Below are 18452 nucleotides of genomic sequence, written 5' to 3'. Positions count from 1 at the left end.
TGCATGGTGCCGGTATCCTTGTGTCTTTCTGGCTGCATGGTTAATGAAAGTCTTGTCCTTCTACAAAGCAAAGTTGTGGCTTAATTGTTCCTGGGAAATGTACCATGATTTTCCAGAATTACAAAAACAAATGAAATCTCTCTCCACACTCACCATGCTGACATGTACTTGGCTGTGTCTCAGTACTTTTACAGTCACATTGAGATTTGAAATATTCGCCCACGGACAGAATGCACACCTTTCCTTCCAGATGAAAAGGCCAATGATATTCCGATCGGCACGGATCAAGTAACTATCAGATCTGAACATGAAGTTCAATCTGAATTTCTCATCCGCAAATCCACCCTTTCAGTACCATACAACAGAGCACACAAGTTACCACTGTTAATACAGGATGGAAATTCATAAGACAATTGTAGTATTAAACTGTAGTTTCCTTGTTCCCCCAAAGCTTTAAACCTCAGTCTCACAATTTCTCTCTTCTGTGAACTGAAATCCGAACCAATCCCCCCACTCCTTTCCTCCACACCCAGTTCTCACACACACACTCTCTCTTCGAATTCAGTTTCCTAGCCCCTGATGAGAACCATCCTGCACACACTGCTTCCTGCACACTCTGGCCAAGACCCATCTGACTAAAATGAGCCAAACTGGAATTCTAACTGCAGGCCCATCCTTGTCCCTTTCCATAACAACCCTGAATCTTCACAAAAGAGTTCTGATAACTTTCTGCAAAACGCTGCCCCACTGATAGTCTGATCACATGTCAGGGGAGCAAGAAAGGGGCCATTCCCCTGGGTCCTGCTCCCAGAGGAATGAAGCTGCTAATAATAGATTAATCCCTCACACCCACAGCCTCCTTCCCAGGCACTGACCTATACTGCACATACTCCCACAATTGGCCAGCACTGCACCCATGCACTGGTCTCCCCTCCTACAGCACGTGCTCCCGATCATACAAGAGTCCTGGTGATTGACAGTAGCTGCTGCCCAATATATCAGAATCCCTACTGTATGGAAACAGGCCCTTCGGCCAAACAAGTCCATACTGACACATTCCCCCTAACTTATGTAAATAATACTATGGGCAATTTAGAATGGCCAATTCACCTGCCCTGCATATCTTTGGATTGTGGGAGGAAACCGGAGCACACGAAGGAAACCCGCTCAGATATGGGGAGAATGCGTAAACTCCACACAAACAGTCACCATGGCTGGAATTGAACCCGGGTACCTGGTGCTGTGAGGCAGCAGTGCTAACCACGAAGCTGTCTCTATCGACTGGAGCTGGCGGGGCTGGAGGACTGGGATAACGGGATTGTAAACAATGAATGAATGTGGAGGACACTGGGGGATGGACAGGTCATCGAGGGACAGGATCAGTGCAGCAGCAGGAGGGGATCCTAGACAAACTGAGCAATGGGAGAGTCTGACAGGAGAGAAACTACAGGAAGGTTCTGTTTGGAAGCTCAGGCAGGGACAGCTGGGAGACAGTATGGCCTGGTGGCTTGGGCAGGTTTACTAATCAGCCTCTTCAAAGATGCTGTTACTCAACTCTGAGCCTGATCCTCCTAGTCCAGAGGTAAGGACACTTACACTATTTCTTGGTGGGCAAAGGATACTGGGACTGCCTTTCAAAAGGAACTCACCTGTGTTGGTGACATTAACAAGACTCAATACAGACTCACTGACAAAATGCTGGCGTCCTTGAACTTCATCCAGAATATTCACACCTATAACTGGGCAACGCAGACCCCAATGTACAGAGTTAAATCCTGGAGCTTTGTGCATGGGAAATCATATCTCATGAATTTGACTCAGTTTTTTTTGAATAGGTAACAAAGACGATTACTGAGGTCAGAGCATGGACATGATCTACATGGACTTCAGTAACGTGTTTGACAAGGTTCCTCATGGGAGACTGGTCAGCAAGGTTAGATCGCATGGAGGACAGAACTGGCTCGAAGGTAGAAGGCAGAGGGTGCTTTTCAGGCTGGAGGCCTGTGACCAGTGGAGTCTCACAAGGATCGGTGCTGGATCCACTACTTTTCGTCATTTATATCCATGATTTGGATGTGAACATAAGAGGTATTGTAAATAAGTTTGCAGATGACACCAAAATGGGAGGTGTAGTCGACAGTGAAAATGATTACCTCAGAGTACAAGAGGATCTGGATCAGGTGGGTGAATGGGCTGAGGAGTTCAGTTTAGAAAAATGCGAGCTGCTGCATTTTAGAAAAGCAAACTTTAGCAGGAGTTATACAGTTAATAGTAAGTTCCAGGGGAGTGCTGCTAAACAAAGAGTCCTTGGAGCGCAGGTTCATAGTTCCTTGAAAGTAGAGTAGCAAGTAGATAGGATAGTGAAGGCCACAGTTGGTCTGCTTGTCTTTACTGGTCAGAGCATTGAGTGTTGGGGTTGGGAGGTCATATTGTGGCTGTACAGGACATTGATTCGGCAACTTTTGTAATATTCCATGCAATTCTGGTCTCCTTCCTGTCAGATGGATGTTCTCAAACTTGAAAGGGGTCAGAAAATAAGTGCAGGATGTTGCCAGGGTTGGATAGGCTGTTTTCCCTGGAGCGTCAGAGGCTGAACGGTGACCTGAAAGATTTTCAAAATCAGGCCGGGCATGGACAGGGCAAATAGACAAGACATTTTCCATACGGTGGGGGGGGGGGGGGGGGGGGGGGAGTAAAGAACGAGGGGACTGGGAGGGGAGGGTAGGCAGAGAGCGGGTGGGAGGAGGGTCAGAGAGGGTGGGTGGATCGAGAGGGTTGGGATAGAAATGGGTGAGGACAGAGTGTGGGGATAGAGTGGGGAGGCACAGAAATGCATGGGGACTGAAAGCGGGATGAGAGAGGAGGGGAACAGACGGGGGGGACAGAGGGAGCGACCGACGGTTGGGGGGGACGACTGACAAAGAGGGGGAACAGACTAAAGGGGGGGCAACCGATGCGGGGGGAAAGAGACGGGTGTGCGACCGACAGGAGGGTGACTGACAGATGGGGGGACAGACCATCGGGGTGGGGGGGCGACATAGGACTGACCGACAGAAAGGGGGGGGGAACCAGACAGAGTGGGGGGAGACAGGGGAACAGAGAGGGGGAAGATGGAGAGTTATTTTATAGATCCACAACTCAAACCTGTTCGTGTTTTCTCCTCCTCACCTTAATTCCCTCTGAAGGGCTCAGAACAAATGCATAGTTCCTGGAAAGTGGAGTTTCAGGGAGATCAGGTGCTGAATGTGGCATTTGGGACACTGACCTTTAATGGAATGTGCTGGTCAATAAGTGGACTCTGGTTCGATTCCACTGTCTGGGTGGTGTTTGCACATTCGCCCTGTGTGTCTGCGTGGGCTTCCTCTGGGTGCTCTTAATTTCCTCCCACAAATCCAAAGACATGCAGGTTAGCTGGATTAGCTTTGGGTAATGGTAGGTTACAGAGTTAGGGTGGAATGCTGTTCCGATGGTTGGTATGGTCTCACAGGCCGAAAGGCCTGCTTCCACACTGTAGGGATTCTGTCACTGAGTATAGGGATTAGGAGGGTACGTTGTGGCTGAGTAGGGCATTGGGGAGGCCAGTTTTAGAATACTGTATTCAATTGTGGTCTCCCTGATTTCAGAAAGATGTTACCAGAATAGGACTCAACCTCTTAATGACAAGTTCCTGGGAAGTGTTGACAGACAAACAGACCGTGCAGTGTGGGTTGATAGTTCCTTGAAAGTGTGGTTGAAGGTAGACAGGTCGGTGAAGGTGGTGTGCGGTATGCTAGCTGTTATTGGGCAGTGCATTGAGTATAGGAGTTGGGAGATCATGTTTTGCTTCTACAGTTTATTGGCTTGGCCACTTTTGGAATCCCCAGACTGCTTTCAATTCCAGTCTCCCTGTTACAGGAAAGATGTTGGGAAACTTGCAAGAGTTCAGAATGGTTTTACTAGGGTGTTGCCAGTATTGGAACATTTGAACAATAGGGAGAGGCTGAATAGGCTGAGGCTATTTCCCTGCAGCACTGGACACTTTAGGTGGCTTTATCGAACTTTATAAAATTATGAGGAGCAATGATAGGGTGACTAGGTATGGTTTCTTTTTTTTCCCCCCCAGGGTAGGGGAGACCAAACAAATGTGAATCTTATTTCCAAGGTGGAAATGACAAATTCTAGAAGAGAAATGGCAAGTTTAAAGGATATGAAAACCGAACCAACTGAAGATGCTGTAAACCAGGAAGAGAAACAGAAGTTTCTGGAAAAGCTCAGCAGGTCTAGCAGCATCTGTGAAAAGAAATTAGAGTTAAGATTTCTGAGGAAGGGTGACCAGACCCAAAACTTTAACTGATTTTTCTTCACAGATGTTGCATGACCTACTGAGCATTTCTAACATCTGTGTAAGTTTAAAGGGAGTTGTTTGGAGTATATACCTGAGAGGAACTTTATAAAGTGCGAGTGAGACCACATCTTGAGTAATGACGGACGTTTTGGTCCCTTTATTTAAGGAAATACATCATTCCATCAGAGGCATTTCAGAGAATGTTGACTGGGATGATCCCTGGTTTGCAGGGAGTATCTTTTAAGAAAAGGCTGAAGAGGTTGGGACTGTACTCACTGGATTTGGGAAGAATGAGAGGGGATCTCCTTTTAACATGTAGGATTCTTAAAGAGTTTGACAGGGTAAGTACTGAGAGGATGTTTCCCAACATGAGGGAGTCCGGAACTAGATTCTGGGTCAGTCACAGAATCACGGGTTCTGTTTTGGATTCGTCAAATTTAAGGCAACACTGACATGGGTCAGGGGTTTCAGGAGCACTGGAGCTGGGGTGAGGTGGAGACAAGCAACATTTTAAGAGATTGGAATTCCTGGTGTTTGTGATTGTGTAGATGTCTGATCAGAAGATCACCTTGGGGTCAGATATGAGAGCAATATTGTCAAGAGTGTGGTTCTGTCTCAGACAGTTCCCAGGGAGAGGGAGGGGTTCAGCAGTAAGGGAAAGGAATTTGTAATAGCAACTGAAGGCAATGGGTTTAACCATTGTAACGTTCCGTTGCAGGAAATTGCAGCCAATCCCGTAGTGGGAGTGTGATGAGCAGTTTGATAACTGAGTAATGGAGAGGGATGATGGGGAGGGGGAGCTGGGCATTGTCAGTGTACATGTGAAACCTAACACGGTGCTTTTGGACAATGTCACCTCCTGGCAGTATGTAGGTGAGAAACAGGAGGGACCAAGGAGAGATCCTTAAGGGACACCAAATACAAGGAATTCAGAAAGGAAAGGGAGAGTCAGGATGGAGTAGGTTTTTGCAACAACGGTGGGGTCAAACATTAGTTTGTAGCAGAATGGGAGAGAAGGACATAACCAGAAAAGACAGACAGGTAGAACAAGGAACAATATCTGTGAATTGGGGAGGGGGAGTGATGAGGAGGAGGAGCAGCCCAACTCCAAAAGCAGTATTCCTACATTAGTGACATCACCAACTCCACCCTAGTCTCAGCTCATTTACTGAAATACTCGTCCATCCCTGTGTTATCTCCAGACTTCGTTATCCAAACACACTCCTGGCCAGCCTCCCACATTCAACTTACATGTAATCTCAAGAGTATCTAAAACCCTACTGCCCAAGTGCTCACTTGTACCAAAACTTGTTGATCCATCAAAAGGCTCCTATTAACAAGCAACAATTTAAAATTCTCACCCTTGATGTAATTCCTGGCGGTGAACATCCCTGTCTCCCTGCACCACACAACCTGTGAGATCCCAACAACTCATTTTCTTTCAGACTCCCAACGATGTGTTTATTCATTGCTTCACCTGTCTGGCTGTTTCTACTGTTGCCAAGGCAACACGGTCTGGAATTCCCACCCTAACCCTCTCAGACCTGCTTTCCTCCTTTAAGGTATTCCTGAAAACCTGCTTATTTGGCAATTCTTTTGACCACCTGACCTAATATCCCCATCTTTGGCCTTATGTCACAAGTTCTCAATCATATGTCTGTGGAATTATAAACATGATAAAACAAAACCAAACTGTTGTTGATTTGCACATACAATGTCAACTCTTCACTGTCGCTGAGTGAATAACCTATAACAGCTCTTACCCAAACACATTGTGGGAGCACCTTCACCACATGAACTGCAGCTGTACAACGAAGTCAAACATCACCTTCTCCACAGGCAGTGGGGCTTTGGCACTGATCACTGGTATCTGTGGAGGGAGAAACACACAGTTGATATTTCAGGGAGTGCAAAATGCATTATAGGGAGGGAAAATGGTGCAGAATTTGGGATTTTCAAATTTGTGTTTTACAATGTGCACTAAGTTCTGTCAAACCTTTCATTCCATACCATGAAAATTTCCTTCTCTTCCTGGTCAATATGTCTTTCCTTTCCCCTGCCCTTCACCTTCACCCTCGCACATTTCCAATGCCTTGGTCACAACAACACTGTGCTGTCAGTGAAGTTTATCACATGGTTGAGTATTGCCCCGCCCCTCATTCACTCCGATTGGTTGAAGGACCAACTAACACCTCTAGCCCCTGTTCCCCCACTCTTATTGGTCCTGCGCTGACATCAATAATCCGAGGCCCATTGTGGGCTGGAGCATGCTCAGTGCTTCCTGCTTTTGCTGTTGTTCATCAGGTGAGAGAGAGAGAGAGAGGGCTCATCCCTGTTTCTCCTGATATCAGACAATAACAACAACTACCTGCATTGTATGGAGCCTTTCACATTGACAAATCTCCTAAAATGCTTCACGAATGATGGAAATGTTGATTAAAGAGAACGATTTTTAGATACATCTTTAAGGCGGACCGAGGGGGTTAGGGAGGATATTCCAAAGGTTTGTGTCCTCGGCAGCTCCAATCGTGGAGTGATAAAAGGTGGGCAACAGCTTACAATGGAGACAGTTAGTGGCTAACCATAAGTTAACAACCTCGTGTCCTAGCCCCCCTACCCCACACACCAGGCCTCGTTCTCACAGTCTGCCATTACACACTACCTAAGGTTAGCCACTAACAGTCTCCATTAACAGCTAATCACCCTCCCCCAGCCAGATCGTTATCCACTCCTTTACCCAACCGCTCTTCTCACTCTATCCCCACCTATCCTTTACTCCTTTTATCCTCCCCCCACACTCTCTTCTGCACATAAACTGACTTTTTTTCCTCAGTAACATCTGTCCTGAGGAAGGGACACTGGGTCTGAAACTTTAACTCTGATTTCTCATCACAGATACAGCCAGACCTGCTGAGCTTTTCCAGAACCACCTGGTTGTTCTTTCTTATTTTATTCTTCCCCAGTTCTTTTGGTTTTAATTTACCGGGAGTTTGTAATTCAGGTCCCACAGCCTCTGTCCCAGTCTCTGCTGTCTCTCCCAACCCCAAACAGTGACACTGCACCTGCACAGCTCATGGACAGGTGTTGTCTTGCTGGCCACACCCCTCATTCACTCCCATTGGCTGCAAGACCACACAGACTCTCCTCCCATTGGTCTGGAGCTGCCATCAATCAGCCGGGCCCCATTGTGATGAGACTGGACGGCTCATCCCTCTCTCTGCCCTGGGATGAGCTTCATCATTCACAGTGAATAGGGCAGTATCACAGAGCACAGGGGCTGTTCTCTCTCCCTCTGGAGATGCTGCAAATCTGTCCCAAGTCCCCTCCCATGTGCCGACGGCCCCCCAAATCTTTCCTTAAAAAGTAAAGTTCCAAGTCTGTTTCAGAATACCTGCTGAATCTGTGTTGTTCAGACTGTTCCAGATGCTCAGAACTTACTGAGGAAAATAGCCAACAAAGAGACAGGCATAGCTGGGGCCCATACGTGTGCCCATGGCTACCCCTTTGGTCTGGAGGAAGTGGGAGGATCCTTTGAATCCTCCCACCTTAACAATTTCTCCTTTGAATCCTTTGAACAGTTGATCTTCCATAATTACACCGGCACCACTCCCCACCTCTTCCTCCGCTACATTGATGACTGCACTGGCGCCACCTCGTGCTCCCATGAGAAGGTTGAACAATTCATCAACTTCACCAACACATTCCACCCTGACCTTAAATTTACTTGGACCATCTCTGACACCTCCCTCCCCTTCCTGGACCTCTCCATCTCCATCTCCATTAATGACGACCGACTTGACACTGACATTTTTTTACAAACCCACTGACTCCCACAGCTACCTGGATTATACTTCTTCCCACCCTACCTCTTGCAAAAATGCCATCCCATATTCCCAATTCCTCCGCCTCCGCCGGATCTGCTCCCAGGAGGACCAGTTCCACCACAAAACACACCAGTTGGCCTCTTCTTTAGAGACCGCAATTTCCCTTCCCACGTGGTTAAAGATGCCCTCCAACGCATCTCGTCTACATCCCACAACTCCGCCCTCAGACCCCACCCCTCCAACCGTAACAAGGACAGAATGCCCCTGGTGCTCACCTTCCACCCTACCAACCTTCGCATAAACCAAATCATCCGCCGACATTTCCGCCACCTCCAAACAGACCCCACCACCAGGGATATATTTCCCTCCCCACCCCTTTCTGCCTTCCGCAAAGACCGTTCCCTCCGCGACTACCTGGTCAGGTCCACACCCCCTACGACCCACCCTCCGATCCTGGCACTTTCCCCTGCCACCGCAGGAACTGTAAAACCTGCGCCCACACCTCCTCCCTCACCTCTATCCAAGGCCCTAAAGGAGCTTTCCACATCCAAAGTTTTACTTGCACATCCACTAATATCATTTATTGTATCCATTGCTCCCGATGTGGTCTCCTCTACATTGGGGAGACTGGGCGCCTCCTAGCAGAGCACTTTAGGGAACATCTCCAAGACACCCGCACCAATCAACCAAACCGCCCCGTGGCCCAACATTTCAACTCCCCCTCCCACTCTGCCGAGGACATGGAGGTCGTGGGCCTCCTTCACCGCCGCTCCCTCACCACCTGACGCCTGGAGGAAGAACGCCTCATCTTCCGCCTCGGAACACTTCAACCCCAGGGCATCAATGTGGACTTCAACAGTTTCTTCATTTCCCCTTCCCCCACCTCACCCTAGTTCTAAACTTCCAGCTCAGTACCTGTCCCCTTGACTTGCCCGGACTTGTCCTACCTGCCTATCTTCTTTTCCACCTATCCACTCCACCCTCTCCTCCTTGACCTATTACCTTCATCCCCTCCCCCACTCACCCATTGTACTCTATGCTACTCTCTCGCCACCCCCACCCTCCCCTAGCTTATCTCTCCACGCTTCAGGCTCACTGCCTTTATTCCTGATGAAGGACTTTTGCCCGAAACGTCGATTTCGAAGCTACTTGGATGCTGCCTGAACTGCTGTGCTCTTCCAGCACCACTAATCCATCAAAACCCTTCCTATTCATGTACCCAATTGGATGCCTTTTAAATGTTGTGATTTTATCAGCCTCCACTACTTCATCTGGTAGCCTCTCCCATACACACACCACACTCAGCTTGAAAACGTTGCCATTTAGATCCCTTTTAAATCTTTGCCGTCTCAACTTAAACACAGGTGCTCTAGTTTTGGACCCACCTAACCTGAGGAAATAGGACCCCGGCTGCTCACCTTATTCACACCCCTCGTGATTTTATAAATCTCCATGAAGTCACCTCTCAGTCTTTGACTCTCCAGAGAAAATAGCCCCAGCCCATTCAGCCTCTCCCTGTAGGCCAAATCCTCCAATCCTGGCAACGTTTTTATAAATCTTGTCCAAACCTTTTCAAGTTTCACAACATTCTTCCCAGAACAGGAAAATTCAAACTGAAAACAGAATTCCAGAAGTGGCTTAATCAATGTCCTGTCCAGCCACAATATGACATCCCAGCTTCTGTATTCAATGCATTGACCAATAACGGAGAGCATTAATGGAGTCCCATTTGCCAGTGGTTCAACCTTATCCCTCTAAATCCTTCCTCTTCATGTACCCAATCAAATGCCTTTTAAATGCTGCAATTGTTCTAGCCTCCACCCCTTCCCTCTGGCAGTTCATTCAATACTTGCAATGCCCTCAATATGAACAAGATGCCCCTTAGATCCCTTTTAAATCTTTTCCCTTTCACATTAAGCCTGTACCCTCTAGTTCTGGACCCACCGAACTTGGGAAAAAGTCCCTGACTGCTCACCTTATCCATGCCCTTCATGATTTTATAAGATCACCTCTCAGTCTCCAACCCTCCAGGGAAAATTTTCCCAGCCTATTCAGCCTTTCCCAATAGCTCAAACCGTCCAATCCTGGCAAAGTCCCTGCAAATGTTTTCTGAAACCTTTCAAGTTTCCCAACATTATTCCAAGAACAGGGAGATTGGAAATTAAAACAGAATTCCAGAAGGGCTGTAATCAGCGCCCTGTACAGCCACAATATGACGTTACAACAGCTGCATTCAATGCATTGACCAATAACGGGGAGTGTACAGAATGCTGCATTTACTACCCCGCCTACCTGTGACTCTACTTTCAAGGAACTATGAACCTGCACTCCAAGGTCCCTTTGTTTAGTAATGTTCCCCAGGACTTTACCATTAAGTGTATAAGTCCTGCCCTGATTTGCCTTCCCAAAATACAACAGCTCGCATTTATCTAAATTGAACTCCGTCTGCCATTCCTTGCTCCAATGGCCCATCTGATCAAGATCCTGTTGTAGTCTGAACTAACCTTCTTCACGATCCACTACACCTCCAATTTTGGTGTCTTCTGTAAACCTACTGACCATACCTCATATATTCACATCCAAGTCATTTATTTAAGGGCCCAATATCCATCCTTGCAGCATACTTCTACTCACAGGCCTCCAGTCCGAAAAGCAACCCTCCATCATCATCCTCTGTCTCCTTCCTTCAAGGCTGTTTTGTAATGACTTGCTCTCCCTGCATTCCATGTTATCTAACCCTGCGAACCAGTCTGCTTTGTGGAACCTTGTTGAATGTCCACATAAACGACATTCACTGCCTGGCTTAATCAATTTTCTTTGTCACTTGTGCATGTACAAAGCCACATTGACTCTCCCTGTCATTCCTTACCTTTCCAAATAGATGGATATCCTGTCCCTCAGAATCCCTTCCAACAACTTGCCTGCCATTGACTTCAGGCTCACTGTTTTCTTGTTCCATGGCCTCTCCTTACCACTTATTTTAAAATAATGGCACTTCACCTGTTGCTATCAACGATACAAATACCTCAGGAGAGGCCCAACAATCACTTCCCTAGATTTCCAGAAAGTTCCAGGATACACCTGATCAGGTTCCAGGGCTTTATCCACCTTGATGCGATTTAAGACATCCAGTACCACCTCCTCTGTAACATGGACACTTTTCAAGTTATCACTGTTTATTTCTCCGAACTCTCAAGCTTTCATATACTTGTCCAGCAAAAAAATGACATGAAATATTTGCATATCGTTCGCACCCCCTGTGGTTCCATAGACAGCCTTGTTGACCTTTAAGGGGTCCTATTCTTTGGTCCAGTTAATCTTTTGTCTGTGATATATTTGTTTAATCTCTTTGGATCCTACTCCAGGACATCCCAGAAAGGCCTACTTCAAGGACCGTAATTTTCCTCTGACTTGATCAACAATGCCCTCCAACACATACCCTCCACTTCCCGCACCTCTGCCTTTACCCCACCCCTCCAGCCACAATAAAGAATGTAACCCTGCGGTCTTCAGCTTCCATCCCACTAATCTCCAGATACAGCGCATTAACCTCTGTTATTTCTGCTACCTAAAGTCAGACCCCACCACCAGAAACATATTTCCCTCCCCCAACCCTATTTGAGTTCAGCAGAGACCATTCCCTCTGCACCTCCCATGTTCGGTCCACACCCTCCCACCAACCCACGCTCAACACCCTTGACCCTCCCTTACCGCCATGGGAAATGTAAAACGTGCGGCCACACCTCCCTCTGACCTCTGTCCAAGACCCCAAAAGGATCTTTTCACATCAGGCAGAGATTTGTCTGCACATCCCAAAACCTCATATACTGCATCTGGACACTATGGGAAATTTAACGTGGTTTAACTAACCTACACATCTTTGGACTGTGGGAGGAAACTGGAACACCCGAAGGAAACCTTCACAGATACTGGGCAGAATGTGCCAACTTGAACACAGGCAGTCACCTGAGGGTGGAATCAAACCCAGGTCCCTGGTGCTGAGGCAGCAGCGCTAACCACTGAGCCACAATACTGTGGGATCGTTGGTGCTGATGTGCTGCCCCACTGATACCTCAGTCACTCACCCTGCCTCATTTCCTAAGAGGCAGCGATGACGGAGTGAAATTACCACTAGACAGTTAATCCAGAGACCCAGATAACGTTCTGGGGACCCGGGTTTGAATCCCATCACGGCAGATTTTGGAATGTGAATTCAATAAATATCTGGAAAAAAATAATCTAGTGACGACAAGGAATCCATTGTCAATTGTTGGAAAAACCAATGTGGTTCACTCACGACCTTTAGGGAAGGAAAGTGCCATCCTTACCTGGTCTGGTCTGCATGTGACTCCAGATCTATAGCAACGTGGTTGACTCTTAACTGCCCTCTGGGTAAACGCAGCAATAAATGCTGGCCGGGCCAGTGACATCCTCATCCTGTGATTGAAGAAAGAAAACAGGTCAGGTTTTGTTCCTTCTCTAGTAGGTACATCCTACAAACTGAATCTGAAATGTTCTCGTACACACTGAACAAATACCTTTCCATCCAAGCCCTTAAACACTACAGCACTCTGAGGCCATGTTGGTAAAGTTAAAGCCACTTGTCATTGCATCCATATTATTCTTACAGATAATGGAGGTCTCCTGGTAAAATTGTGTCTCAATTCCCTGCTGACTATTGGGAGAGAGTCTATAATACATCCCAGTAAGATGGTCATCCCTTTCTTATTTCTCAGTACCAACCAAATAACTTGCCTGGAGGTACTCCCAGGAATATCCTCCCGAAGTCCAGCCATAATGTTATCCCTAAGGAAAAACACCTCTCTCCCTGTTCTGTTGGCCCCTTTCTATCCTTGCTATAGCATCTATATCCTGGAACATTAAACTGTTAGTCCTGTCCATCCCTGAGTGATGCCTCTGTAATTGCTGTAATATCCCAGTGCCATGTTCAAAACCATACCCTGAGCCCACCTGCCTGACCTGTCAGGTCTCTTGCGATGAAATAAATGCAGTGTAACTGGTCCGTCGCACCTCATTCTGTGACTTGCTCTTGCCTGCCTTGACAGTCTGCCTGGTGAACAGTACCAGCCTCAGACTCACCTCTTTTCTCACTATCTGTTTAGGATTACCCCGACTCCCTCACAGGTTTAATGCCTCCCCAGTGGCACTAGCAAATCTCCCTGCTCGTCAGGACCCCATGCTTTCCCCTTCCTATGCCATTGGTACCAATGTACAATGTCCTCTCACTGGTTATTTTCCCCTTTGAGAATATTCTTCTCCCTCTGTGAGACATCCTTGACACTGGCACCAGGGCAGCACCACCCCATTCTGATATCTCACTGTCAGTTGCAGAAATGGCAGACTGTGGCCCTGACTAGAGAGTCCCCTATCACCATCGATCGTGTGGAACTGGATATACCTCACATTATGTTAGAAGCCAGTCTCAGTACCAGTAACTTGGCTATCAGTGTTACATTCCCCTGAAAGTCTGTTACCACCTACATTTTCCAAAACAGTATACTTGTCTGAGATGGGGATAGCCATAGAAGACTGCTGTACTACCTGCCTACCCCTCCTAGCTTTCCTGGTGGTAACCCACCTACCTGACTGTATCTGCAGTATCCTGCAATCCTGAGACTGCCCCTTATCACATCCCCAGGCTCCTGTCAATTCCTCACTGTCTTTAATCACTCCTCCACCAATCCATGTGATCCAATAGGATTTGCAATCACACTTCCTGCAGACAATCATCAGGATCATTGAAACTCTCCCTAATCTCCCACATCCAACAGGAACAGCACGCCACTCTACAACAGGCCATCTCTCCGCCTTCACAATCTACAGACCAAGACAAAGACACAGTCTGACTGCTCGAAAAATACTGCCCGAGAATAACTTAATGCTTACGTTTCATATCTTAAACATTTAATCAAGAGACCGTAAGGCATTAAAAAGAAATCCTCACCTTACTCACTATTGTAGATTTATTAAAATTAAACCGACTAAGATTGATATTTGAAGAGACTGAAACTCACTGAGCTGATCCCCGGCTTTGAGTATTTCCAATGGTGAGGTCTCTCTGAGGACAGCTGTGAAATGTCACTGTTTCTCTTCTCTGCCCACTCCATTTCCAGAGAAATTTTTAACTTCACAGCAAGTCAGCTCAGAGAGGTCACTGCTTGGTTTTATTCACTGGGGGTTGCCTTTGCTGCCCAGACCAGTATTTATTGGCCACCTTTCCTTGTCTTGGAGAAAGTGGTGGTTAACCGCCTCCCTGAAATGCTGCAGTCCATGTACACCACAGTGATGTTTGGACAACAATCCCCCTCTGGCCCCACAACCCTCCCTGTCTCTGCAATCCCCCTCCGAAATTACATGTGCGTGGCATACGATTTTTATCTGGATTCATTTTTGTTTAATAAACCCTGCCCCCCTCAAAAAAGTGAAATATTTCGCCCCCAAACAAATTTCTGTTAATTGACCTTTTGGAGAGGCTGACACATGGACGTTGTAGTATTTTATCTCACATTGTACACGTAGAATGATGGAGCGTTCTTTTAAACATTGCTAAAAAGGGAGGCAATGGCTTAATGGTATTCCTGCCAGATGAGTGACATGTGCAATGTTCCGAGGATTAGGGTTAGAATCCCAACATGGCTGATGGCAGCATCGGAATTCAATACAATCTAGAATGGAAAGGCGAATGATGACCATGAAACTATTGTCAATTGTTAGAAAACCCATCTGGTTCACTAATGTCCTGGAGGGAAGGAAACGGTCACCCTCACCTGGTCTGGCCTACATGTGACTCCAGACCCACAGCAAATGTGGTTAACTCTCAACTGCCCTCAGGAAAAAATACTTTAAAAACTGTTAACAAATATTCCACAGGTATCACCTAAAAACTGGCTGTTCCCATTGGGACTGTGAATTTCTGAACGGCCTGAACTAAAACAGAGTTTCAGCTTCACCTTCTCCCTGTCTCCCCTCACTCTGTTTACACCCAACTCCAGAACACTCTCATTGAGCACAGCAGCCCTCACAGTGCAGCCCTGTCATTTTCATTGTCTGCTCACACCTACACTGCCCTCAGCCTCCTGTCCTGTTCCAATGTATCTCAATGGGAGCTCAGGGACAGCACCTCATCTTTCAATTCAACCCTTTGTAACCCCAGAGTCAACATGGACCTCAGCAGTTTCTGAATGAACAGACAGTTGTCAGAAGCTGGAACATTCCACCTGAAAAGGTACTGGAATTTGAGTCAAAAAGGATTTTTAATGGGAAGTTTGCAAGTAATTGAAAATATGAAGTTTACAGATTAACATCATGAAGTGGGTGATTGGGTCTAAATCTGAGTGTTCTTAGAAAGAGACGAGGTGTAATTTGGATAAATCTGTGCTCCCTCTCAGGCCAATATTTCCTTCCTCAGCTGCAGGGCCCAGAACACAGCACACACCCAAAAGGGTGATCAAACCACGAATTTGTACATCTTTCTGCTTAACAAAAATATTGGAGATATCTTCCCACAAACAGAACAGACAAACCTTTCTCCTTCCACAGTTAAATGCCAATGATATTCAGATCCTGATGACTCCATTGACTGTAAAAACTTGCTTTTGAGATCCCAGCCTCAATTATTCTGATATAATATCCGATGAAATGAATTCACAAAACAAAACTCACAGTCAGTGCAGGAAGAATATAAAGACATACTTTTTTCTTGGTATGTGCTTGATGTGTAAATGCTTCTCTTCAAGTTGCACGGCGCACCCCCGCCCCCAATCCTATGAAGGAGACATGCACATGCGCCTTCACTGATACCTTGTCCCCAGTAAAGATGGCGGCCATATCCCAGGACCTTTCACCCCCTGAGGGCCCCAGCCATTTTCCCATCTGCCGCAAACGCTGGATTAAGAGTTTCTAATTCAGATTTACGAACCGCATAGAGTGTAATTAAAATTTCCCAGTCTAAAGTGACTCATTATCTCCCTGCCTCCGAGGCCACTCTCCCCTTCTCTGTTTGCGTCTCCCACATTCACCAACGACCAAGTCACGTGGCACTGCATCGGCTGAGTTACTAGTGATGTATCATCCCACTGGCCACGCCCCTCATTCACTCCCATTGTTTGGATGACCAGCTGGTTCCATTTGGTCCACCAGTCCCACCACCTTTTCCTATTGGCCCGAAGCTGCCATCAATCAGCTGGACCCCATTGTGAGGTCAGTGGTGGGATCCTCCCCCTGTCTGAATCAAACCCAGAAGGTTCCTTGGAGAAGGAGCACGCGGTGTCCACCAACACCCTGGAGTCGTTCAGGGAGAGGTGGGCGCCGCAGGGAGTGGAGTGTATTATTTACCCCTCCAACTCTATTTTGATTTAGTCCTTACCCTCCCCTTCACTGTTTTGATCACACAGCATTGCCCTTTGATGTGAAGGGCAGTGCTTGTCACTGGCCACTCTGGTGGTTTCCTATCTTCCTGGTGGTGGCAATTGAATAAAGATTTGTGCACTTTGTGTCTTTCACTGTGTCTCGCACCTACACACACACACACCATGGGTGCTGGGGAATAAAAATAAGCACTACCGCACTTAGGTGGTAGTGTGGGGGTTAAAACAAAAGAAGAAAATAAAAAACAATCAAACCCAGAAGGTGTATGGATGGTGTCAATCAGGAACAACAAGCAGAAGGTGCTGGGAAAGCTCAGCAGGTCTGGCAGCATTTGGGAACAGAAATCTGTCCAGTGGCCCTTCCTCAGAACCGATGGGAGCTGGGAAAATTAGGATCCTGACAGTGTGGAAACAGGCCATTCAGCCCAAATGTTCCACAGCGTCCCACCCACCCAGACCCATTCCCCTACCCTATTACTGTATATTTATCACGAATAATGCACCTAACCTACACATCCCTGAGCATTATGGGAAATTTAGCTTGGCCAATTCAACTAATCTGCAGATCTTTGTACTGCAGGAGATAGGGGTTAAAGAGTAAATAATAGGCAGGGACAGAACCCAAAGAGAGACTAGAACATTTGGAAAGACAAAGGAGTTGATTACGATCTGGCTGGGAGGATGCATAGCTGTTAATGGAGGGGACAGGAACCTGTGTCTGGCAGCATCTCAGTGGAGGTGGTGGAAATGGCGACTGATGATCCACTCCAGGGAAAACACCTTGTTCATTTACCCTATTCATGCCCCTCATGATTGTATAAACCTCCATAACTTCACCGCTCAGCTTATGGCACTCCAGGGAAAACAGCCCCAGCCTTTTATGCCTCACCCTGTAGCACAAATCCTCCAATCCTAACAACATCCTTATAAGTCTTTTTTGAAACCTTTCAAGTTTCACAGCACCCTTCTGATAGGAGGCAGGCCAGAACTGCACACACTATTCCAAAAGTGGCCTAACGAATGTCCTGTACAGCAACATGACCTCCCACATCCTATACTCAATGCTCGAACCAATAAAGGAAAATATACTAAACACCTTCTTCATCATCCTATCCTTGACTTGCAAGGACTATGAACCTGCAGTCCAAGGTCTCTTTGTTCCGCAAACATCTCCAGGGCCTTGCCATTCAGTGTATAAGTCCTGCCGATTTGCTTTTCCAAAATGCAGCACCTCACATTTATCTAAATTAAACCCCATCTGATCAATATCTCATTGTAATCTGAGGTAACCTTCTTCATTATCCACAATATCTCTAATTTTGTATGACCTGCAAACTCACTTACGATACCAAATCATTTAAATGAATGACGAAACAAATCCAGAAATAAACATCCATTTCTCGGAGTTTGAATGTGCTCTGTGTAAATCCTGCCCAATGACTCTGTACCAGAGAAAGGTTGCACATGCGCCTGGCTGCACATTGCCCCCTACAAAGCTGGTGGCTCCGCACGTGTCCAGTGAATTCTTGCCCCAAAGAAAGATGGCGGCGCGCACTCATGCCTGCAGCCACACTGAGGCAATTCCCCGTTTACTGAAAACACAAGACTGTGATGTTCAAATTTGTGTTTTCCGATGTGCACATTTTGTTTGTAAAACCTCTCCGTTCATACAGAATCTCTCTCACCTCCTGCGGTTCCACAGACAGTCTTGATTTGCGGTTACCTATTATCTGCCTGGTTACTCATTTGTCCTGAGTGTATTTGTACAATCACCTTTGATTCTTCTTAAACCTATTTCCTAAAGCTATCTCATGTCCCCTTTTTGCCCTCCTGCTTTACCTCGAGTATACTCCTACTGCCCCTATGCTCCTCTAGGGATTTAAACAAACACAGCTGTCTGTACCTGCCATACGCCTA

General features: G+C 46.8%; 1 protein-coding gene across 1 annotated transcript in view; it reads right to left on the bottom strand.

The window, feature by feature from the left end:
- Nucleotides 1–15816, bottom strand: part of LOC140484537 (uncharacterized) — a 32004-nt gene extending 16188 nt beyond the window's left edge. Inside the window, exon 1 of the mRNA XM_072582911.1 lies at nucleotides 15693–15816. The gene's annotated coding sequence lies outside the window, so the exon portion shown is untranslated. The remainder of the gene's footprint in view (nucleotides 1–15692) is intronic.
- Nucleotides 15817–18452: the final 2636 nt, after the last annotated feature.

This window comes from Chiloscyllium punctatum, chromosome 13, assembly GCF_047496795.1.
Source record: "Chiloscyllium punctatum isolate Juve2018m chromosome 13, sChiPun1.3, whole genome shotgun sequence".
Lineage (NCBI taxonomy): Eukaryota > Metazoa > Chordata > Chondrichthyes > Orectolobiformes > Hemiscylliidae > Chiloscyllium > Chiloscyllium punctatum.
This window is presented reverse-complemented; position numbering and strand designations above follow the sequence as displayed.